This window comes from Bidens hawaiensis, unplaced genomic scaffold (assembly GCF_021521415.1).
Source record: "Bidens hawaiensis isolate Kalapana, Puna unplaced genomic scaffold, B.hawaiensis_p1.1 tig00003237_1, whole genome shotgun sequence".
NCBI classification, from domain to species: domain Eukaryota; kingdom Viridiplantae; phylum Streptophyta; class Magnoliopsida; order Asterales; family Asteraceae; genus Bidens; species Bidens hawaiensis.
Genome location: NW_027491176.1, coordinates 2,094,229 through 2,103,283, shown reverse-complemented (window position 1 = coordinate 2,103,283; position 9,055 = coordinate 2,094,229).

Sequence of the window (9,055 nt, the reverse complement as noted above, 5' to 3'; positions counted from 1 at the left end):
GCATTCTCCGGTGATGTGAATGAGGATCAGAACATCGGTTGAGGTAATGGGTTTGAGAATATATTCTCAAGCCCTTCTTTTAATCCTAGTTTATTTGGCTCTCATAATCTAAACATGTTAAATAAATCCCATAGAAATTATGGTATTTACGATACTGGACAATGTGTAACTAATAATTATAATTTGAAAAAGGTCCCCTCCCAATAATATTTTGTTAGAAAAAACAACGAAAATAAATATACGTTGGAATCTAGAATTAAAAAAATATTAAAACCACATGCTCATGCTAATATGACAAAAAAACAGTGAAAATTTTGATACATCATGGTTATTCGATTGTGGTGCTATCGATACCATGACGTTTGACCCATCTGATATTGTTTCGAAATCTAAACCAAGAATCGACCACATTAAAACCGCCAATGAGCGGGTGGTTCCTGTAAAAGGAGGAGGAACCATTGAAATATCCCCAACTTTAAAACTTTCAAATTGTCTGTATGTCCCGTCTTTATCACGTAAATTGTTATCTATTAGTCATGTGACTAAGGAATTAAATTGCACCGTCTTAATGCATCCTACCTTTTGTATCCTACAAGATATCAGGACGGGAGCGATCATTGGGTGTGGCACTGAACGCCAAGGGTTGTATTATGTGGAAAAAGTGACTCAACATGGTACCGTAATGCTTGCTCATGGAACTGAAAATAGGGAAGCTTGGCTATGGCATAGAAGATTGGGACACCCTTCCACCGGTTATTTAAATATTTTATTTCCTAAATTATTTCCTTCAAATAAACCGTTGAATTGTGAAACTTGTTTTTTAGCTAAAAGTCGCAGACATACTTTTAAACTAAATAACACAAGGGTTAAATTACCTTTTTCCCTAATCCATTCGGACGTTTGGGGACCGGCAAAAGTTGTTGGAGGACAACACTTTCGTTTTTTTGTACTTTTTGTTGATGATTACATTCGTATGACATGGGTTTATTTTCTAAAACATAAATCTGAAGTTTTTGATAAGTTTACTATGTTTTATACTATGATACAAACACAATTTAAAACCAATATTCAAATTCTTCGATCAGATAATGGTGGGGAGTTCATAAATAATTCAATGAAACAATTTTGTCAAACAAAAGGAATAATCCACCAAACGTCTTGCTCCCACACTTCAGAACAAAATGGCACCGTCGAATGGAAAAAATGCATTCGATTAGAAATAACCCTGGCCCTCCTGATTGAATCTCAAGTACCCCAGACCTTCTAGCCCGAAGCTCTCGCTACTGGTACGCATCTTATCAATCGGCTACCAACAAAAGCCCTTGACCTAAAAACTCCTATACAAACTCTTTCTGAATTTACAAAACTGCCACCCGACCTTACATTAGAGCCACGAATATTTGGATGCTCCGTTTTTGTCCACATACCCAAAATCAATTGATCCAAACTCGACCCATGTGCAGAAAAATGTGTATTTGTAGGCTATGGTGTCAATCAAAAAGGGTATCGCTGCTATAATCCAAAAAATCATCACATGCACACTACCATGAATTGTGATTTCCTTGAAACCGAATTCTTTTATACTTCCCAACATAGTGGTAAGGGGGAGAAAGATTATGACACACTAAGTTGGTTAAAATGGATTCCAAAATGGGTTTTATCATCTGAAGAAATTAATCACGGTACCCTAGATGAGCCACTACCTTCACAACAATCTAGTGGACCAACCGTCAGTGTTCCTGACCAAAATCCTCCCGTCGCGGCATCTGATGTAAGTAATTCTCAAACATTTGAAGATATAACAAATGAAGAGTTTCATGAAACTCAAAATATTGATATATCTGAGAATAATGAAAATCAAAATATTGATGTATCTTACAACCATGAGACAGAAATAGAACACACAGTGCCAGGTTGAACAAGAAGAGCCAATACAAGAAGAAACAGTCGAGAAATATGTTCTACCACCAAGAGTCAACAGAGGAATCCCAGCAAAACGATACTCTCCAGAAAAAAAATCTAAGTCTTCTAGGTATCCCATGGCGAACATTGCCAGAGGGAACTTATCCAAAAAAGCTAAGGCTTTTACTTCTTCCATATACACTAAAAAAATTCCGACTTCTATTGATCAAGCTTTAGAATCAAAAAATTGGAAGGATGCAATGGATACAGAGATGAAGGCGTTGATAAAAAACAACACGTGGGAGAAGTGTGACCTTCCTCCAGGCAAGAAACTAGTGGGATGTCGTTGGGTCTTTACAATTAAACATAAACCGGATGGAACGATTGAAAGATATAAGGCACGATTAGTGGCTAAAGGCTATACCCAAACATATGGTATTGACTACTCGGAGACGTTCTCCCCGGTAGCCAAAATTAACACTATTTGTGTCCTTTTTTCGATCGCTGCAAATGAAGGATGGCCTCTTCATCAATTTGATGTTAAAAATGCCTTCCTTCATGGGGAATTAAAAGAAGAAGTTTATATGGAAGCCCCACCTGGGTTTACAGAGAATTTCAAAACAAAGGAAGTATGCCGGTTGAAAAAGGCTCTCTACGGGCTTAAGCAATCACCTCGGGCTTGGTTTGGCAGATTTACTCTAGCAATGAAAGGATATGGTTTTCAACAAAGCAACTCCGATCATACGTTATTCCTTAAACGGAGAGGTAAACTTGTGACTTGTTTAATTATATATGTTGATGACATGATCATTACAGGAAACGATGAGGAAGAAATGAAGAAGTTTCAACCAAAATTATTCACAGAATTCGAAATGAAGGACTTAGGAAGACTTAAGTATTTTCTTGGAATTGAGGTACTACGGTCTAAACGAGGGATCTTCATATGTCAAAAGAAATATGTTCTTGACCTCTTAGCCGAGACAGGAATGATCGATTGCAAACCTGCTGACACCCCAATGATGGCTAACCAAAAACTTTACATAGAAGAAGAAGCAGAATTGGCAGACAAAGGAAGATATCAACGCTTGGTAGGCAAACTAATATACCTCTCACATACTCGCCCAGACATTGCATATGCGGTTGGGGTGGTCAGCCAATTTATGCACCAACCTCAAGTAGCACACATGGAAGCGGTATGGAGGATTGTAAGATACCTTAAAGGGACAGCAGGGTACGGGGTTCTCTTTCAACCAAACAAACATCTAAAGATCCAAGTATATATGGATGCGGATTGGGCAGGGGATAAAGGATACCGAAGATCAACATCAGGGTACTTTACTCTAATAAATCTTGTTACATGGAAAAGCAAGAAACAGAAGGTTGTAGCATTATCCAGCGCTGAAGCTAAGTTTCGAGGGATTGAGCGAGGCTTGGAAGAAGTTATATGGATGCGCAAACTTTTAACTGAAATCGGGTTTCGTCAAACTGAAGCTAATAGGATCATGTGTGATAATAAAGTTGCGATACAAATTTCAGAAAATCCTGTTCAACACGATCGTACAAAGCATATAGAGGTTGATAGGAACTTCATCAAAGAGAAACTTGAAACAGGCATCATAGAGATACCATTCGTTCGTTTGGAAGAACAATTAGCTGACATATTAACGAAAGTTGTTAACAGAAGAATTTTCAACCACTGTCTTAACAAGTTAAGTATCGGAGATCCCACTACTCAACTTGAGGGGGAGAGTTAGAAAATAATGAAAGAATATACAATTGAATCAACCATTCAACATTTCCCATTATATGAAGATTTGACACCCTTACATATTGCTCATTAGAACCGTTGAGGATCAATCAAAGATTCTTTCCATACCACCAACCATAAATGTATTTCCTTTTGTGCTTATTTTCTAACTCTATTTATGTGTACTCTTTTACATTCAGTGTATTACAAAATAATCAAAAAGAAATACTATGATCAATATTTCAATTCTCAAGAAGTTGTTCTTGACACATTTAGACTTGTATCAGTTTTTAAGTTGTCGTCAGCGGTTGTTTCGCGTAGTGTTCACTATGCGCCAAAATTTGAACTTTCCGAACCTAATTAAATATATCACAAATAGTTTTGGAGTTTTTGGACTAAAATAATATCCCTTGTTTATTTTATTATTTTATTTACATAAGTAAGGATTACATTAGTACCAGATTAGGCTTAAACTAGTCGGGTGTCACACCTGCCGGATCCACTTGAAAGGAGATCTACTCTCCAGCCAACAGATGTTCTTGTGTTTGGATAGGAAGAGGGAAGCATATTTGTTTAGATCTTACTGGAGTATCTCCATTGTCAGGTGTAACATCCTGATTTTGATAAGACTAATAAAATAAATTTCGTTATTTTATAGTGTGTCGTTTATCGGTTTAGATAATAAACTGTAAAAGTTTGGGCTTGGACTTTAGAAGATGGAATAAGAGATGGAATGGGACTTAGGTCCATGGGCTTAAGGGAGTATAAATACTCATTAAACCCTAAACCTTTCCATTTTATCATCTCTACACCATAGCCTACACCATCAAAAACACACACGGACACTATCATATATCCCGAACCAAGATCCGAAGGCGAAAACCCGAGCTTGTCGGTGCTGGAACGTCGTGACGAGCCAAACCTACATCAAGACTAGAACGTGTTCGTAAACCGGCTCGTTTAAGGTACATTTATAATTGGAAATCATTCGTTTAGGTTCGGATTTGTTTGGGTAATCTTAGATTTGTATGGGAATGATAAAAACGAACCTAACAAAGCAAACATCACTGAAATCCATTACAGTTTGATAGGTTAATTTGTCGAATGAATAATCGGGTTTAGAAATGGACAAATCGCACCCCATAAAACCCGATGTTTGAATGAATGGATGATTAGGGTTTGTAGGCGTTGTAATTCCGAGTTGATTGACACCAAACTCATGTTATTTCATTGAGATCTGAGGTTCAATTGCAATCTGGTTCGTGTTGACTGTTTGGGTGTTCTTGGTGATTTTGACTTTGACCTATGAGTCAAAGTCTGGATAAGATTGATGCAATTCGTTATGATAAGGTAACGAATTAGCTAACCAATTCGTCATGGCAATATAACGAATCAGTCCCCCCGTTCGTTATAATCAGATAACGAATCAAGTGATTCGTTACTCACCCAGTTCAATATGTTAAGATAACGAATCTGGTCACGTCAAGATAACGAATTAGTTAACGAACTAATCTAACGAATCAGATCATGTATGATGATGAATCAGATAACAAATCAGGTGATTTGTTACTCACCAATTCGCCAAGTTCTGATAACGAATTAGACCACGAATCCGGCTACGTTCAGATAACAAATTAGGCTTAATTCGCTATAACAAATGAGTTAGAGAATAAAAAGTGTTAACCCCAGCCAGGGGCTGTAACACCCCGGCCTCTCGTACCACCAATATTGTCCGCTCTGCCTACGAAGAGCTCACGGATTTGTTTTTGGTTACCCAAAACGCGTTGGTGATTGAAGAGGCAGGACATTACTTATGAACCAGTGATCTCTCTTGTCCACGACCGATGTGGGATAGCCTAAGAATGGGACAATGTTGTGTTTGCTAAGGGTGTTACAGACAACCCCCCTTTGGACTCATCGTCCTCGATGAGGCGTGTCCCAACATCCCGAACGGCACAAGAGTGTCTCTGATACCAACTGTAACACCCCGCTAGGGGTTGCCACCCCTAGAACCCCGCTGCCTCCAGACCCCCGTTCGTTGTGAGTTATAATTAAGCTAGATATACGATATGAGTAGTAATAGTAAATTGATACGTGTAATTGTTATAAAATTAGTCGTGCATAACTGAGGAAAGTGATTACAATTAACGGTGAACGTAACTGCATTCAGGTGAGTTTCTAGCCCATTTTCTTGTTATGTTTTCGGGGCCGTGTGCATACTCGATGTGATAGTTAATACACTTACCTTAAATGGTAAGTGTATTCCATGTATGATTTATGTGATAGATATTATGTTATGTATATGAATGAAAGCTTGTCGGTACGTGAACGATCTTCAGATATTGCACGTATTGACAAGGGAGGTATGTATATGAAAGATGGATGTGTATGATATATATATATATGTACGACATATGAATATGTATGAATGGTTAAAGAAAGTATATGTATGTTACGGGTATGTAAAGATAGTTTGTACGAAGATGAAGAAGTAAGGGATCAGACCCTAATAATATATGAGATAGAGAAGAAAGGGAACATACCCTAATAATATCTAAGATGGAGAAGAAAAGAGGGATCAGACCCTGATAATATCTGAGATAGAGAAGAAAGGGATCAGACCCTAATAATATATGAGATAGACAAGAAAGGGATCAGGCCCTAATAATATATGAGATAGACAAGGACAGAGGGATCAGACCCTAATAATATATGAGATAGAATGGACAGTAATTATATAGTATGAAAGTATGTATGAATTATGTAATGAAAGTAAATTAGTAAAGAAATTATTATGTATATTCGGATGCATAATGGAAGGCAAGTATATGTATTGTATGATGTATGATTAACTAGAACTCACTCAGCGTAGCTGACTTTAGTATGCACGCAGGTGAGTAGAATGAGACAGCTGGCTTGAGCGGGTACATATGGCAGAAGAATAAGAGTCTAGCATCTGAAGACCTGTTATGCTTTATAATTAATGTTTTGATTTTGAAAGACAAGATGAATGTTTTAAGACACGTTATGAATTATTATTGTAATGTTTTATGAAAGTTTTATATTCCGCGTAAAGTTTTATTTAACTCTGATGTTTATAACTGTGTTTATGAGTAAATCCAACGTCCAATGTAGGGCACCGGTAACAGCGCCTTACATCGGGCTTAGGGAAACCGGGTTTGTTGGCAGACCGTGTTGAAGGCGTAATTAGGAAAAATTACTAAGCTTGAGAAAGAATGTGTCGAAAATCAACACGCCTTCATTCCTTTTGCCTTTTATACATTTGAGTTTCTTGCCCTCAAAGCTATTACATTTCTGAAAAGAGTTCAGCGGGTCGTGCACAATAACTTATCGGCACCAAAAAACTATAACTTTGTTTTCAGTAGGATCAATTTTGTCATTCCAAAGAGGTGGCGGATCAGCTTATTTTCCGCTTACCCGCCTCTCTATAATAATTGTATCATTTTGTTCAATATAATTAATGAAACCTTGATTAAAAAAATCTTTAACAAAATATTATGTTGTGAGAGTGGATAGATTCATAAACTTTTTTTTTTTTGTCAATTTGGAGTCCACTACTTGCTTTGCTTCAACTCCATCCAAAGGATTGAGATAATGTTTTAATGAATTATCGGGGTTGCGACACAATTTGTTATCCGTTTAGATATTCACTTCATTGTAATAGATTTTAATTTTTAATTCCTTTATCTAATAATTTTGGGCAAATTCTACTCACGCATCACCTAAGCCTATCAACTAGGCTTAGTTACACACCATTCAACATAAGCTTCTTATGCTCAGCATACGACCCGTATGCTGAAATCTTAGATTTGAGTTTTCATGTGTCATTCGCTTTGTATGAAAGGTGTACGAGTCGTATGAAAATTTTATGTGTAGAATTAATAAATGCCTCATATAAAAAGGATACAATTTGTATAGCTTATACAAACAAAAATTCGAATCATCTAAATTGTGTACGAGTCGCATGAATAACTTTTGTGTAAAATTAATAAACGCCTTGAATAGAAAGGATACAGTTCATATAATATAACATGTGAATCGTCTAAATAGTATAATAGTCGTACTCCCATTTTTGTGTAAATTAGATAATATGACATTTTACGAGGCGTTAGAGAACATGTGAACGTTATACGAATCATATGCTATTTTATACAATTTGTATACTTAATTTACAACTACAAAACTAGATTTGAGCTTTAGAAAAAAAACACAATCTTTCTATAATAAAATCTACGTTCAAATATCACTTCTCAATTTTATTTCTACTTGTTACCGGACGCATAATTTTAATATATATCTTTTATAATATATATAATATTTGGTTTTTGATAATACATAGTTATTGTAATTGTTCCACAAGCTTTATTAATTTTGTTCGACTATGATTTTCATCATGTGTTTTGTTTTACTTCAGTTCGGTTTCAACTACCAAAAACCGCTACTAACTGTTTAGCACAAGTTTGACCTAAAAAACATGAAACTATGAACATTCTTAAGTACTAAGCTCACATAATTGTATAACAAATACATATAAATAAAAAAACTAGCATACATCAAACCCCAACATAGTTGGAAAAGAAAAATACTACTACATTCATCCAAATTACTAGAATCCACACATACAACAAAAAAAGATAACGTTTACGCGCGACAACTTTAAAAGATAAACCATAATAACTAAATTGTGCATTTATCATACTAGGCATCATCATAAACCATGACCCTTGTCACTACCATCACCATCACCATCATCATCACCAAAACTATCATCATAACCAAAATTATCATCATCACCATCACTTCTATCATCATCACCAACACCAACACCACTAGCATCATCATCACTACTGTCATCATTAGTGTCATCACCAACATAATGAACGCCTGACTCCTCCCGCGACTGCGACTCCTTTGGAAAATCTAAGAACAAGTCTTTAATAAATTTTTAAGAGTCTTCTATCAAACTAGTTGAATGAGATAGACATAGGTTATACCTAATCACACTTGAAAGCTTGAATTGAATGAAAGTTGTTAAAATAACTTAATTGCTAAATATAGAAACTTTGTTGTTAAAGAACCAAGAATGTTTTTGTTTAAAGGATGATAATGGGATGAATTAGGACTATATTATGGGCTGTTAAGATCTGGAAATTTTGATACATAAACACCTATTAGAGATTATAGAAATAGCATGTTCATTGTGTTGTTGAAAGCTTAAGCTAAGGCTTGAGCATGTGTAGTAAAAGATTTGTTTTGTGTGCATAATTGGTACTAGATGATTAAATATGAATATGATGATATACTACTTGTTATTAGATGTATATTTGCTGTATGAAATGGTTTGGTTTTGACATTGTGAGTTAAATAGCTTGTCGGTAACATTAA